We start from the raw sequence: 1,231 nt of genomic DNA, 5'->3' as shown, positions 1-1,231 counted from the left end.
TGTCTCCCAACGCCACGAAGAAGAGGAAAAGCCACAAAGAAAGTCATATCAAGGACACTGATGCTTTTCCTTTTGGGACTGTTACTTCAAGGTATGTTCTCATGCTTTTCTTCCATTTCATTACCTTCTCAACCAGCTAAAATATTTGACTAAAACTTATGCATGTTGTGGGTATTTCCATGGGCACGACAAACTAACATATGGAGTTAGCAAGGGTTAACAACTTTATTGGCTCCAGCAACGAAAGTGGGTCTCTTTAATTTTGTGGATGGTTCCAGCTAAAATCTTGATGGGGTTGAAGTTTTTTATTTTCTTTAATTTTGAGTGCCTATTTTTTTTAAAGGAACCCGATATTTTTTTCTCGACTGCAGGTATCACATTGTAATAATCAGCTTTTATGTGCCTTTTTATTTGAACTAGTTTCTGGATTCTAATAATTATGTAATATTTGCATTTGTGGATAATAGGGATAGGATTACCTTGATTTTTAAAATATATGAAGACTATAAGCATTATTCTTCTGTTAAATAACGATACACATGTACATCAAGTATTCTATTCATAGAGCTTTTTTGTATTTATTTTTTCAAAGTTTAATATCCGACTTCTCCATAACTTAATTAAGTATTATATGTTTTTTGTGTGCTTTGTTGCTAATGTCATGATCCTCTGTTTTCCTTTGCTGCCTAAACAGTTAATAACTGAAGAAGCAATGCTGTTAAGTTTCTTATAGTTCCATTGTTGTATAGGCTGAAGTGACTCAGCGGTTGACTAGTGCAAAAGAGTCATCAAGTAAACCTGCATTGCAGAGTCATGAGGATCTTGCAAAGAAACTTTAGGTAACTGATTGGGACATTATATTGTTTGTTTCTGTGTTGGTTTTATCGCTCATGGAAAGCTACAATTCTTTTAGTTACTTTGGTAATCTTTCTTGTCTGTGAGTTTAGATTCTTGAAGGTTCACTAATTGAGTTGTACTCTAGGAATGAATGGGGAGCTTTAATGGATTACAATCATGGATCCTATATGCCCCTATCATGTGCTAAGTTCTTAATTTCATTTTCATGTACTTTTTTTTTGTAATGAATAAAACTCTGTTCTAACTTTGTGAATCATTCGTTCAATTGTATTTCATATAATGTGATTCAATCTTGTTCTCTTTTCTCAATGTCTTTAGTTGCACTTGGAAAGTTGGATCTAAGGTTGAACTTATTAAAATTAAGAGACATTAT

The sequence above is a fragment of the Glycine max genome, chromosome 3 (genome assembly GCF_000004515.6).
Source record: "Glycine max cultivar Williams 82 chromosome 3, Glycine_max_v4.0, whole genome shotgun sequence".
Classification (NCBI taxonomy): domain Eukaryota; kingdom Viridiplantae; phylum Streptophyta; class Magnoliopsida; order Fabales; family Fabaceae; genus Glycine; species Glycine max.
The sequence above is the reverse complement of the archived record's forward strand: the minus strand, read 5'-3'. Positions refer to the sequence as shown.